The 15,391-nt window shown below is 43.0% G+C and overlaps 1 protein-coding gene and 1 pseudogene across 1 annotated transcript in view; both read right to left on the bottom strand.

The window, feature by feature from the left end:
- Positions 1–15,391, bottom strand: part of LOC124719992 (sodium/potassium/calcium exchanger 3) — a 684,419-nt gene that overhangs the window by 386,835 nt on the left and 282,193 nt on the right. The window lies entirely within an intron of this gene.
- Positions 1,782–1,899, bottom strand: LOC124720597 (annotated as a pseudogene).

The raw sequence follows: 15,391 nt of genomic DNA, 5'->3' as shown, positions 1-15,391 counted from the left end.
GCTGACCATTTACACGTTTGGTTACCTGTTTCTCCGTTTTCCTGTCGCGTCAGATTAGTTTGTAAACGCGAGCTTTCAACTTCTGCGGCGGCTTATCACTAGGACTTAAATGGCCTTTTGGTTGGGAGTGTGGTGCTTTTGTACTTAATGGCCAAATTGTGCCACAGGAACGTCGCATAGTCACGGGACCTTCATATGCGACCTGCTGGGTCTCTTTTACCACAGAAGCTGTCGAGATCAGAACGTGGAACACCTTCAACCGGGACAAAGGCTTCAATGACGCACGGAAACGGATAGTCGACACTGAAAAGGTAGGATAGTAAATTGGCGCATAAGTTCGAATCGTTTTTTCAATGTTGTTGTTGTGGTCTTCAGTCCTGAGACTGGTTTGATGCAGCTTTCCATGCTACTCTATCCTGTGCAAGCCTCTTCATCTCCCAGTACCTACTGCAACATACATCCTTCTGAATCTGCTTAGTGTATTGATCTCTTGGTCTCCCTCTACGATTTTTACCCTCCATGCTGCCCTCCAATGCTAAATTTGTGATCCCTTGATGCCTCAAAACATGTCCTACCAACCGATCCCTTCTTCTAGTCAAGTTGTGCCACAAACTTCTCTTCTCCCCAATCCTATTCAATACCTCCTCATTAGTTACGTGATCTACCCACCTTATCTTCAGCAGTCTTCTGTAGCACCAGATTTCGAAAGCTTCCATTCTCTTCTTGTCGAACTAGTTATCGTCCATGTTTCACTTCCATACATGGCTACACTCCATAGAAATACTTTCAGAAACGACTTCCTGACACTTAAATCTATACTCGATGTTAACAAATTTCTCTTCTTCAGAAACGCTTTCCTTGCCAATGCCAGTCTACATTTTATATCCTCTCTACTTGGACCATCATCAGTTATTTTACTCCCTAAATAGCAAAACTCCTTTACTACTTTAAGTGTCTCATTTCCTAATCTAATTCCCTCAGCATCACCCGACTTAATTTGACTACATTCCATTATCCTCGTTTTGCTTTTGTTGATGTTCATCTCATATCCTCCTTTCAAGACACTGTCCATTCCGTTCAACTGCTCTTCCAAGTCCTTTGCTGTCTCTGACAGAATTACAATGTCATCGGCGAACCTCACAGTTTTTACTTCTTCTCCATGAATTTTAATACCCACTCCAAACTTTTCTTATGCTTCCTTTACTGCTTGCTCAATATACAGATTGAATAACATCGGGGAGAGGCTACAACCCTGTCTCACTCCTTTCCCAACCACTGCTTCCCTTTCATGGCTCTCGACTCTTATAACTGCCATCTGGTTTCTGTAGAAATTGTAACTAGCCTTTCGCTCCCTGTATTTTACCCCTGCCACCTTCAGAATTTGAAAGAGAGTATTCCAGTTAACATTGTCAAAAGCTTTCTCTAAGTCTACAAATGCTAGAAACGTAGGTTTGTCTTTTCTTAATCTTTCTTCTAATATAAGTCGTAAGGTCAGTATTGCCTCACGTGTTTTTTCAATAACTGTAATAAACACAAGAAATAGATATAACTGAGACTTTAGTCACCAGTAATACAAAAAGCACTCCGTCTTCAGGCCACAAGTGGCCCATCGGGACCATCCGACCGCCGTGTCATCCTCAATGGAGGATGCGGATAGGAGGGGCGTGTGGTCAGCACACCGCTCTCCCGGTCGTTACGGTGGTTTTCTTTGACCAGAGCCGGTACTATTCGGTCGAGTAGCTCCTCAATTGGCATCACGAGGCTGAGTGCACCCCGAAAAATGGCAACAGCGCATGGCGGCCCGAACGGTCACCCATCCAAGTACCGACCACGCCCGACAGCGCTTAAATTCGGTGATCTGACGGGAACCGGTGTAGCCACTGTGGCAAGGCCGTTGCCCCGGTAATACAAAAGGCGCTCTAAAAGTTTTGCACAGTCGTCTCCACTTTTACTATTTTTTGCAGGAGGAGAATGAAATTTTTTGGGAAATGCTTGGAACATTTAGCTATAACTTGGTATATAAAAGTATTTTCTTTTATTTAGAGGTGAGTCATAATGGACCGTGAAGTAGATGTCAGGTTGTGACAATGGTCGGTGATGGAATTCCTCTTCAAGACCGGCATCCCTTTTTCTGGGGAGGACACAGTGGATCGCAGCAGCACCGAGCGGTGGTTTCAGAGGTTTAAGGGGGGCAGGATGTCAAACGGGCCGACTTGGAGCAGGAGAGGCATCACAGGACATTTTAATTTCCACTGTCTATACTTTTACAAGTAAATTTATAAAACTTTGTCAGCATGAGCAGGAAGGATTCAGAATTTACACTCACAGCAGTGGAAGTTCGAAAACATAAAAAAATAATTTTTTTTGCATGTGAAATTTCATCATTTTTTCACTTACTAATGGCAGCATTTGTTGCTATAGGTACACTTTTCTTCATAAGTAAGACAGATTCTTCGATGAATTTTGCACAGCATACAAACCAAAGGTGTATGAAACTCTAGAATTTTACAAATCTATTAAAAACTGTGGTAAAAATTGAGGTAATTAACAAGAAAATTTGCGTTTTTTTCCAAAAATCAAGTTTAAAATATAACAGCTCATTCGTTTTTTCATAAATTGAACAAATTCTGGAGTTCCATACACCTGTAAGTATGGTATGTATGCTGTGCAAAATTCGTCGAAGAATCTCTCTAACTTATGAAGAAAAGTGTACCTGTAGCAACAAATGCAGCTATTAGTAAGTGAAAGAATGATGAAATTTCACACGTAAAAAAAATTTATTTTGTTACGTTTTCGATCTTCCACTGCAATGAGTGTGAATCCTGAATCCTTCCCGGTGATGTTGACAAAGTTTTATGAATTTACTTGTAAGAGTATAGACAGTGGAAATTAAAATGTCCTGTGGTGACTTTCCTGCTCCAAGCCGCCCCCTTTGACGTCCTACCCCCCTTAAAGAAGGTGATTTCTCTCTACTTGACAATCCGCGACGCGGTAGACCATCGACGGCAGTGAATGACGTGAATAAGGAGACCATCGATCAAATCATCAAAAACGACAGATGTGTGACGACACGACAGCTTTCTGAAATGACTCGTTCGTCGTTGGGTAGTGTGGTGTCACTGGTACAGTCATTAGGATACAGAAAAATCTGTGTACGTTGAGTGCCTAGTGTATTGACAAGAGAAATGAAAACGATGAGGAAGAATGTGTGCGAGGGTGTCACGAAGAGTGGGAAAAGTCTTTTGACGGCGTCATTAGCCAGGATGAAGCACGGTTGTTTTCGTCGAAACCTGAAAACAAAACCCAATCCTTGGAGTGGCGTCATCCATGTTCCCCTCAGAAGAAGAAACCAAGACGTTCACGAACAGCAGGCCGAAAGGTGATGGCCTGCTTCTTCTGGGATCATTGTGGTGTCATTTTCATTGACGTTTTGGAACCTGGCTCCACAATTAACCAGAACTGTTACTGTTTGTCATTGGACAAGCTGCGCCGTGCCATCAAGACCTATAGACCATAGCTTCAGGGTCAGCTCATCAACCCTGACAATGCCAAACCCCATACAGCCCTTTTGACGCAGCAGAAAATCAGGAAAATGGGTTGGAAAATTGTTCCTCATCCTCCCTACAGTCCGGACTTGGCTCCGTCTGATCGTCACCTCTTTGGTCGATTCTTCAGTTTCTCCCGGCGTGTTTGTTGCTTGAACAATCGACGGGTATACTGCCAGTTCATAGTATCCAACGGGCACCATATTTCGGCGATCAGACATATTGCCTGTGGGACCCTATGAACCGGTGGACTGTTCGAGCACCTCTTTGGTCGTCTGAAGGTCCACATGCGCGGTAAAAGATTTGGTAGTGAGAAAGACCTTATTTCCTGTGACAAGCGATGGTGTAAAAGTCACTCTCCAGAATTTTACCAAAGTGCATTTGCATCACGGAAAGAACGTTGGGCCAGATACGTCACAGCTGATGGAGGCTACATTGAGTAGGCTCAATGTATGACTAAATGTTCCCAGTATGTTGACAAAAAATTTCATTCTCCTCCTGCAAAAAAATGATAAAATTAGAGACGACTATGCAAAACTTCTTGAACGTCCTTTGTAAATTCTCGTACACTATTTACAAGAGTCTGCCAATGCTGGGGTTAAATTCTCGCTTCCGCGACTGTAGAAATCACGGGGTTTTCAAAAAATGGCTCTCAGCACTATGGGACTTAACTTCTTAGGTCATCAGTCGCCTAGAACTTAGAACTACTTAAACCTAACTAACCTAAGGACATCACACACATCCATGCTCGAGGCAGGATTCGAACCTGCGACCGTAGTGGTGATGCGGTTCCGGACTGTAGCGCCTAGAACCGCTCGGCCACTCTGGCCGGCTGTTCTTTTTTCAGTCTAGCAGAATGCGGGCGGGCGTTACTGTGGAGTAGCATAACTTCACTCCGTCTTCCTGATCGTTGTTCTTGGACTGCTTCTGCCCCAGTTGCCGACTGACGAGGAATGGGCAGAGATGCACATATGGTCAGCTGGTGATTTTTGTGATTTTGGCTCAGAGCATGCGGTACCCATACACCCGATTTTCGGAACTTCCGCTCTGCATTCAAATGTCGCAGGATGCTGGAATGATCACAGTTTATCGCATTTGCCAGTTCTCGAGTACAGTGGCGTGGATTAACGCATTTAAGCGATCATCATCAATTTTGATTTTATCCATGTTGTTGTTGTGGTCTTCAGTCCTGAGACTGGTTTGATGCAGCTCTCCATGCTACTCTATCCTGTGCAAGCTTCTTCATCTCCCAGTACCTACTGCAACCTACATCCTTCTGAATCTGCTCAGTGTATTGATCTCTTGGTCTCCCTCTACGATTTTTACCCTCCACGCTGCCCTCCAATGCTAAATTTGTGATCCCTTGATGCCTCAAAACATGTCCTACCAACCGATCCCTTCTTCTAGTCAAGTTGTGCCACAAACTTCTCTTCTCCCCAATCCTATTCAATACCTCCTCATTAGTTACGTGATCTACCCACCTTATCTTCAGCATTCTTCTGTAGCACCACATTTCGAAATCTTCTATTCTCTTCTTGTCCAAACTGGTTATCGTCCATGTTTCACTTCCATACATGGCTACACTCCATACAAATACTTTCAGAAACGACTTCCTGACACTTAAATCTATACTCGATGTTAACAAATTTCTCTTCTTCAGAAACGATTTCCTTGCCATTGCCAGTCTACATTTTATATCCTCTCTACTTCGACCATCATCAGTTATTTTACTCCCCAAATAGCAAAACTCCTTTACTACTTTTTTATCCATACTGGTTGTGAATGTCAATGTTAAAAAATATCGGCTCAACCACTTGTTTATAGCGTAAAACATTAAGATTGACGCGTTTCGGAAGTCAAGCCTCCATCATCAGGATAATAATAAAAATGGAACATGCACCAGGCACAACAAATTGATAATAAAATTAAAACATCGTGGCTAATTCCCTTCTTGCAGCCGTGTCTTCCATTCTGATGATGGAAGCTTGACTTCCGAAACGCGTCAATCTTAGTGTTTTGCAGTATAAACGAGTGGTTGAGCCGATATATTTTTTAATATTGATCATCATAAAGCGCTGAAGGTCTTCCTGAAAGGGAATAGCCACTGATGTCAAAACGGTCCTCCTTAAAACGAGAAAGCCATTATGTTGCCGTGTTCTGTCCAATGGCGGTATCCCCAAACACGGCGCAAGTGTTGCTGCATGCCTCTGCTTTTATCACCCCTCTGTTGAACTGAGACAGGAGAATATGTCGTAAATGTTCCGATTTCTCCACTTCGCGCTCCATTTTCTAGCGTCGACAGCTCCACTCTATCTCCAAATGACAACTCAAATAGCAACAGTGAACTACAAATAAAAAAAATGACAATTTATAAATAAACCCGTAGCAACCGGGATACAAACATGCAAAACAAAAACGCTACATACTTATGCAGCAACCTAATGAAATGAAAACGATCGTATGGCATTTAATGGCCGGGATATCCCCTTCGGGGTTCGGCCGCCGTATTGCAAGTCTTTTTAGTTGACGCCACTTCGGCGACTTGCGTGTCAGTGATAATGGAGGACACACAACACCCAGTCCCCTGCCCGGAATCGAACCTGGGTCCCCTTGCGTGGTAGGCGATAACGCTACCGCCGCGCTATTTTTTTTTCTTTTTTTTTTATTACTTGAACAGAATACAGAAATCAAAATTTTTCAATTCTGGGGAGCTTTGAACTCACGACCCTCCATGCAACAGCCTAGTCTTATAACCATTTTTTTTTTCTCATAACTTCAGACGAGGGCCGAAATGTGACGAGAAAAAATATACAGTTGGACGCGAACAGGCGACTATAAGTTTAGAATGTACGAAGATTACCACGTTTTTAATTTATTTTTTTTTTAACTTCGTACGACTGTTCTGGAGGCAAAATCATAAATGATGACTTTATTTCACACGTTACTTGAAAATCACTCACATTATATAACAGAAATGTGAGGAATGTATTAAGTGAATTTTGTAGGCTAATTTCGCTACAGAGGAAGACGGGAACCTAATAAATATATTTCATTAGCCTACCATCTAAAGAAATCAGCATCTTTCATTTTCTTGCTTGGCTTTTCACCACCCACCCTCTTCTAATATTTCTCCATCAGCCCATGACCCTGTCACTGTGGAACGTCGATATCTGCTGTTAGGAGCTCCTAGTTCTTACACGAGCCATAACAGCGTCTTACCAAAAGAATCAAATGTGTGTGAAATCTTATGGGACTTAACTGCTAAGGTCATCAGTCCCTAAGCTTACACACTACTTAACCTAAATTATCCTAAGGACAAACACACACACACCCGTGCCCGAGGGAGGACTCGAACCTCCGCCGGGACCAGCCGCACAGTCCATGACTGCAACGTCCTAGACCGCTCGCTTAATCCCGCGACCCCGTCTTACGACAAAAGAGCGAAGTTAAAATGCGATTTTTTTTGATTGGGTACCCATTGTGTAACGTTGATGTCAATAAATCTGCTCACAAGAAGTGAGAAAGCGTTCATGGACGTTCATTTCATTTCATTGCTTTCATACTTGAATGCCAGCCGTAGTGGCCGAGCGGTTCTAGTCACTACAGTCTGGAACCGCGCGACCGCTACGGTCGCAGGTTCGAATCCTGCCTCGGGCATGGACGTGTGTGATGTCCTTAGGTTAGTTAGGTTTAAGTAGTTCTAAGTTCTAGGGGACTGATGACCTCAGATGTTAAGTCCCATAGTGCTCAGAGCCATTTGAACCATTTGAACCTGATATTTTAAGAAGCGGGTCGCACATTATACAGTATTACATGTGATAATAAACCGATTCACATTACTAGCAAAATTTGTTTTGAGCAATAAAAGAAGCCCCAGGACCTGATTAAGTATCAGTGGACATGATGAGAACAGCAGGTCCAGTGGGAATGCAGTGGCTGTATGGAGTACTGTCAAGTGTGTGGAGAAATAGTACAATACCTGACGATTGGAGAACAGGAGACACTGTTCCCATCTTCAAAAAAGGCAATAAAAGACTCTGTAAGAACTACAGAGGAATAACCCTTATGAGTCATACCGCCAAGATTTTTGAAAGAATTTCACTAAATCGAATAAGTGAGAAGATAGAAAAGCAGCTGAGTGAAGAACAACATGGGTTTAAGAAAGAAAGAAGCACGATCGACCTGCTATTTTCTATCCGTCAACTGATGGAAAAAAGTTGGGAGTAGAACAAGAGGGTGATAAGCGTTTTTATAGACATAGAAAAGGCATATGATTCAGTTAAAAGGGAAAGACTCTAGGAAGAAACGAAGGAGATAGACATAGAAGATGGATACATTAATGTAATAAAGACAATGTACAGAGGACACAACTGTAGATTTAGAACACCGTTGGAGAACTCTGAATACTTCGAAATAAGACAAGGACTTAAACAAGGAAGTATTCTATCTCCTGCACTTTTTAATGTTGTGATGGAGGGAATGAATAGGGCAGTTAAAGATATAGTAAAAGAAAAATACAAAAAGATAATTTTTGCAGATGATATGGTAATATGGGCGATGAAGAGGTTACACATGCGTGGAACGAAATAATGAAAAGGTATGGATTAAAAATAAATAAAGATAAGAGTGAAGTAATGGTATTTGGAAGAGACAAAGGGATCAACGGAAACATTACTTTCAATGGACCAACCCTCAAAGTGGTAGGCAGTTTCACTTAATTAGGGAGTGAAATATATAGTGAAGGAAGAATAACCATCGAAATTAATAGGAGGTTACAGAAGGGAGGCGATTTCTACCAAACAATAATTTGGAATAACGAAGTTTCAGAAAAAGCAAAACTCCTTATGTATAAGAGTTATTATTTCCCTATTGTCACCTATGGAGGAGAAACATGAACAATGACAGAAAGGGACTGGAGCAGACTGCAAGCAGCGGAAATGAAATTTCTCAGAGCAGTTAAGGGGAAAAAAAACAAGAATGGACAGAGTAAGGAATGCAGAGATTAGAGAGGACCTTAAACAAGAAAGTATGAGAGAAGAAATTGAAAAACAGAGATTAAGATGGTACGGGCATGTTAAGAGGATGCATGGGCAGAGACTCCCCAAAATTATGGAAGAACTAAAGATGGATGGGAAAAGACCTAGAGTGCGCTCAAGAACACGGTGGAGTGAGAATATCTGTGGAAAGGAGAGGTGTGACCTGGCAGCAAGTGGAGGAAGAGAAGTGGTGGGGGGACCGAGCCAAATGGAGAGGACTCGTCAGCACCCATACCTGGTAGTGGCTGGAGCGGGATCCGGATATAGAATAAAAGAAGGGTAATAACAATGAGTTTCAAAGAAAAATTAAATTAATGAACAAGCAGGAACGACGAAAAGCATCGGAACGAATGAAGAGATACTGGGCCACTCGAAAGGGGAAAATACCAAAGAAGAGGACCAGAAATGATTGACTGAAGTGGTCCAATGCGGCCGTAAAAGCAGAAGAAGAAGAAGAAGAACAAGCAGTTGGTCGAGTTGTGTGACGTCACGGCGTGGAAATCTACGGTCCACGCCTATCTGAAGCTTAACAGACTGAATAAGACGAGACAAAATCTTTGCGTCGCGGAGACGAATGCGGTCAACGAGATGCAAGATCGCGATCTAAAGTCGCGAGCACAATTTGCGTGGCACTAATGGATTACACCGGTGGTTCTTCTATCACAATGGACGTTCTGTACTGATGTACACTTTGTTATTCCCAAATTATAGTAGTTCAAAAGAAAAAAAACGCCTGTTGCGTGGAATACATTAAGCAGTTTTTATTCATCTTGCACACCATATAAATGTAAGTGGGACAAAAACGCTTACACACACACCACACACACACACACACACACACACACACACACACACAGAAGAGAGAGAGAGAGAGAGAACTTACATCATCACATATATAGTTACAGAAAAAACTGTTGAAAGCAAAATGTGAGATTGTTGGCAAAACTTACAGGAGCGAATGACACTCTAGACACAGAAAATGGGCGTCAAAGTGGTGTAGATTGAAAACAGTGTCCAGAAGGAAAACTGCAAACTTTTCAACAAGTTTGCCACCTGAGAGAAAGCTGTTAGGCTTAAAAATTATGAATTAGACTCTGACGTTTATGTACTTTCCCATTTTACTATATAAACCTCAATGAAGTGTTTTGGATGTATAACCCACACATGCTAACATGTACGTCTTCATCTACATTTATACTCCGCAAGCCACCCAACGGTGTCTGGCGGAGGGCACTTTACGTGCCACAGTCATTACCTCCCTTTCCTGTTCCAGTCGCGTATGGTTCGTGGGTAGAACGACTGCCGGAAAGCCTCCGTGCGCGCTCGAATCTCTCTAATTTTACATTCGTGATCTCCTCGGGAGGTATAAGTAGGGGGAAGCAATATATTCGATACCTCATCCAGAAACGCACCCTCTCGAAACCTGGACAGCAAGCTACACCGCGATGCAGAGCGCCTCTCTTGCAGAGTCTGCCACTCGAGTTTGCTAAACACCTCCATAACGCCATCACACTTACCAAATAACCCTGTGACGAAATGCGCAGCTCTTCTTTGGACCTTCTCTATCTCCTCTGTCAACCCGACCTGGTACGGATCCCACACTGATGAGCAATACTCAAGTATAGGTCGAACGAGTGTTTTGTAAGCCACCTCCACCAATAGTCTATATGTGTAAACGAAAAAAATCGTGTAATATTTCAAGACACCCACTGCAGATGCTGTGTGACTAAGGCGAAACGCACCTGGGTGCATAAGACAAATAGGAAAAAACATAATCCGTAGCATACAAAATGCGTTTTGCTTTTGAACTACTGTAATTTATACACAGCTGCTACGAAAATTGCCAGCACAAGCAACTTGTTTATTATTTCCCATCATTCATTGTGCACCATTTGACTCATCACTAAACTTGCCACTATGCTGCACTTAATTCTAAACATAGGTGGCAGGACAATCAATACAAATGTAATTGCTACGCACTACAGTCCATTTTGCCGGCTGTTGCCATTACATGAGTGGACAACACATAGTGTGCTCATCAAACCTAGATGCTGTGCTTTCTGTGGAAGCAGGGTGCAGACACTGTGGATGTTCCATGGGATATTGGTAGCAGTCTGTGGAGACTGCCTATTATTGTGCAGAGTGCTCTTGCAACACCACAATGTTCGCCCCGCCATGCGAATCGAACAACTATGGCTACCATAGCTGAAATGGAGTTCCAGGTACTGCCACACATCGTATTCTCCTGATTTGGCTCGTAAACTTCTGTAGGCCCCACTCGAATGACCGTCCTGGAGTCTGCTGCACCCACTGCAGTACAGCTGTTTGCAGTTGTTCGAAGTACAGGGCTATTACAAATGATTGAAGCGATTTCATAAATTCACTGTAGCTCCATTCATTGACATATGGTCGCGACACACTACAAATACGTAGAAAAACTCATAAAGTTTTGTTCGGCTGAAGCCGCACTTCAGGTTTCTGCCGCCAGAGCGCTCGAGAGCGCAGCGAGACAAAATGGCGACAGGAGCCGAGAAAGCGTATGTCGTGCTTGAAATGCACTCACATCAGTCAGTCATAACAGTCCAACGACACTTCAGCACGAAGTTCAACAAAGATCCACCAACTGCTAACTCCATTCGGCGACGGTATGCGCAGTTTAAAGCTTCTGGATGCCTCTGTAAGGGGAAATCAACGGGTCGGCCTGCAGTGAGCGAAGAAACGGTTGAACGCGTGCGGGCAAGTTTCACGCGTAGCCAGCGGAAGTCGACGAATAAAGCAAGCAGGGAGCTAAACGTACCACAGCCGACGGTTTGGAAAATCTTACGGAAAAGGCTAAGGCAGAAGCCTTACCGCTTACAATTGCTACAAGCCCTGACACCCGATGACAAAGTCAAACGCTTCGAATTTTCGGCGCGGTTGCAACAGCTCATGGAAGAGGATGCGTTCAGTGCGAAACTTGTTTTCAGTGACGAAGTAACATTTTTTCTTAATGGTGAAGTGAACAGACACAATGTGCGAATCTGGGCGGTAGAGAATCCTCACGCATTCGTGCAGCAAATTCGCAATTCACCAAAAGTTAACGTGTTTTGTGCAATCTCACGGTTTAAAGTTTACGCCCCCTTTTTCTTCTGCGAAAAAAACGTTACAGGACACGTGTATCTGGACATGCTGGAAAATTGGCTCATGCCACAACTGGAGACCGAAAGCGCCGACTTCGTCTTTCAACAGGATGGTGCTCCACCGCACTTCCATCGTGATGTTCGGCATTTCTTAAACAGGAGATTGGAAAACCGATGGATCGGTCGTGGTGGAGATCATGATCAGCTATTCATGTCATGGCCTCCACGCTCTCCCGACTTAACCCCGTGCGATTTCTTTCTGTGGGGATATGTGAAAGATTCAGTGTTTAAACCTCCTCTACCAAGAAACGTGCCAGAACTGCGAGCTCGCATCAACGATGCTTTCGAACTCATTGATGGGGACATGCTGCGCCGAGTGTGGGAGGAACTTGATTATCGGCTTGATGTCTGGCGAATCACTAAAGGGGCACATATCGAACATTTGTGAATGCCTAATAAAACTTTTTGAGTTTTTGTATGTGTGTGCAAAGCATTGTGAAAATATCTGAAATAATAAAGTTATTGTAGAGCTGTGAAATCGCTTCAATCATTTGTAATAACCCTGTACATAAATTCATGTCCGTTTCTTCATAGCCCCCAAATAGGTGGTCAGCAGAAGGGTCCAAGTCAAGAGAATATTGGGCGTTTGGCTGTTTGCAGAGCTCCATTCCAGCAATACCAGCCATGGTTTGGCGACTCCTATGGTGAAGAGTGTTGTCGCATTGCAAGTGTATGTTTCGTGACGGCGCACACTCTCCACACACTGCCACCAGTCGCCCATTAGTACCTGCAGTGTTGACACCTTCCTTCCGCAGGCCTGTCCTTGTTGTCGAAATAGTTCATGGGTGAACTGTCAGATGTCAATGTGAAACAGAAACAATATTTCGGCAAACGACCATGTTATTATCATCAGGCCTGCTGAGGAACTGAATGGTGGATAAAGTGCTATAAAAAAGGAACAAACGCAGTGGCCACATCCTCATGAGAATTCTCGACCCGCCGGTTCGGCTGTGGGCATAGACAGGACTAATTCTCCACCCACCATCCAAAATATGGGCCACTGCTTGGAAGTGCGAAAGATGACCTAGGAGTACAGAGTACAGAGATTCGGAGTCTATCAGATACATCCACATCTGCATCAACATGAATACTCCGCAAAGTGGCTGGCAGAACCACCTTCACAATAACTCTCTATTATTCCAATCTTGAACAGTGCAAGGAAAAAGTGAACACCTCTATCTTCCAGTGTGGGCTCTCATTTCCCTTATTGTACTATGATGATCGTTTCTCCCTATGTAGGTCAGCGCCAACAAAATATTTTCACATTCAGAGGGAAAGTTGGCGATTGAAATTTCGTGAGAATTTACTGCTGCAATGAAAAACGCTGCAATAAAGCGGCTGGGGTGGATGAAATTAAGTCGGAACTCATCAAATACAGTGGAATGTCAGGTCTTAAATGGCTACACAGGATAATTGAAATGGCCTGGGAGTCGGGACAGGTTCCATCAGACTGGACAAAAGCAGTAATCACACCAATCTTTAAACATGGAAACAGAAAAGATTGTAACAACTACAGAGGTATCTCTTTAATCAGCGTTGTGGGTAAAATCTTCTCAGGTATTGTTCAAAGGAAAGTGCGAGTATTAGTTGAGGACCAATTGGATGAAAATCAGTGTGGGTTTAGGCCTCTTAGAGGTTGTCAGGACCAGATCTTTAGCTTATGGCAAATAATGGAGAAGTGTTATGAGTGGAACAGGGAATTGTATCTATGCTTTATAGATCTAGAAAAGGCATATGACCGGGTTCCTAGGAGGAAGTTATTGTCTGTTCTACAAGATTATGGAATAGGAGGCAAACTTTTGCAAGCAATTAAAGGTCTTTACATGGATACTCAGGCAGCAGTTAGAGTTGACGGTAAACTGAGTTCATGGTTCAGAGTAGTTTCAGGGGTAAGACAAGGCTGCAACCTGTCTCCACCGTTGTTCATATTATTTATGGATCATATGTTGAAAACAATAGACTGGCTGGGTGAGATTAAGATATGTGAACAAAAAATAAGCAGTCTTGCATATGCGGATGACTTAGTTGTGATGGCAGATTCTATTGAAAGTTTGCAAAGTAATATTTCGGAGCTAGATCAGAAATGTAAGGACTATGGTATGAAGATTAGCATCTCCAAAACGAAAGTAATGTCAGTGGGAAAGAAATATAAACGGATTGAGTGCCAAATAGGAGGAACAAAGTTAGAACAGGTGGACGGTTTCAAGTACTTAGGATGCATATTCTCACAGGATGGCAACATAGTGAAAGGACTGGAAGCGAGGTGTAGCAAAGCTAATGCAGTGAGCGCTCAGCTACGATCTACTCTCTTCTGCAAGAAGGAAGTCAGTACTAAGACTAAGTTATCTGTGCACCGTTCAATCTTTCGAGCAACTTTGTTGTATGGGAGCGAAAGCTGGCTGGATTCAGGTTACCTTATCAACAAGGTTGAGGTTACGGATATGAAAGTAGCTAGGATGATTGCAGGTACTAGTAGATGGGAACAATGGCAGGAGGGTGTCCACAATGAGGAAATCAAAGAAAAACTGGGAATGAACTCTATAGGTGTAGCAGTCAGGGCGAACAGGCTCAGATGGTGGGGTCATGTTACACGCATGGGAGAAGCAAGGTTACCCAAGAGACTCATGGGTTCAGCAGTAGAGGGTAGGAGGAGTCGGGGCAGACCGAGGAGAAGGTACCTGGATTCGGTTAAGAATGATTTTGAAGTAATAGGTTTAACATCAGAAGAGGCACCAATGTTAGCACTGAATAGGGGATCATGGAGGAACTGTATAAGGGGGGCTATGCTCCAGACTGAACGCTGAAAGGCATAATCAGTCTTAGATGATGATGATGATGATGATGATGATGATGATGATGAAAAACGCCTTTGTTTCAATCACACCCACCTCAAATCTTGTATCATATACGTGACTCTGACTCTACTATTTTTTTGATAATACTCAACATGCTGCTGCCCTTCTTTAAGCTTTGTCAATGCACTCCATCAATCATATCTGGTAAGGATAACGCACCACACAGCAGTACTCCAAAAGAAGATAGACAAGCGTAGTGTAAGCACTCACTTTAGTAGATCTGTTCCGTCTTCTGAGTGTTCTGCCAATAAATCACAGTTTGTGGTTCACCTTCTCCACTACATTTTCTATGTGTTCTCTCCAATTTAAGTTGCTCGTAATTGTAATTCCTAGGTATTTAGTTGAATTTACGGTCGTTGAATTTGTATGATTTATCGTGTAACCAAATTTTAGCGGATTCCTTTTAGCACTCATGTGGGTGTCCTCACACCTTTCATTATTTAGGCTCGACTGCCAATTTTCGCATCATACAGGTATCTTTTCTAAATCGTTTTGCAATAGCTTTTTATCTTTTGATGACTTAATTGGACAATAAACGACTACATCATCTGCATACAACCTAAGAGAGCTGCTCAGATTGTCTCCTAAATCGTTTACATGTATATACACAAGGAACAGCAGAAAACCTATAACGCTACCTTGGGGAACGCCAGAAATCCCTTCTGTTTTCTCAGTGACTTCCGTCAATTACTACGAAGTGTGACCTCTCTGACAGGAAATCTCGAATCCAGTCACATAAATGAGACGATATTCCATAAGCACACAATTTCGCTACA

Source organism: Schistocerca piceifrons, chromosome 11 (genome assembly GCF_021461385.2).
Source record: "Schistocerca piceifrons isolate TAMUIC-IGC-003096 chromosome 11, iqSchPice1.1, whole genome shotgun sequence".
NCBI classification, from domain to species: domain Eukaryota; kingdom Metazoa; phylum Arthropoda; class Insecta; order Orthoptera; family Acrididae; genus Schistocerca; species Schistocerca piceifrons.
Note: the sequence above shows the minus strand (reverse complement) of the source record. Positions and strands in the feature narration are given on the sequence as shown.